Raw genomic sequence first — 272 nt, 5'->3', positions numbered from 1 at the left:
ATAAACCTTTTCCTATTACGTAAGAGACGAAATGAACTGCCAGAGCTTCAGAGGTCAGATATATCATATATTGTATCTGGAGTGAATGCCCATACTGAAAACTAATTGAAAGTCCAATGAAGAATTTCCTTTGCTAAGAAGGCACAACCTTTTAATGAGCTGGATGATTTAAAATATGAATGACTCTTGGACCCCTGTGATTGCCCTGAGAACATGCCAGAACTCGCTGATGTAGGATGAGATGCACGTCATGCCAGCAACAGCAACGCTGG

The sequence above is a fragment of the Echinops telfairi genome, unplaced genomic scaffold (genome assembly GCF_000313985.2).
Source record: "Echinops telfairi isolate 266 unplaced genomic scaffold, ASM31398v2 ScPeMD7_3;HRSCAF=10, whole genome shotgun sequence".
Lineage (NCBI taxonomy): Eukaryota > Metazoa > Chordata > Mammalia > Afrosoricida > Tenrecidae > Echinops > Echinops telfairi.
This window is presented reverse-complemented; position numbering follows the sequence as displayed.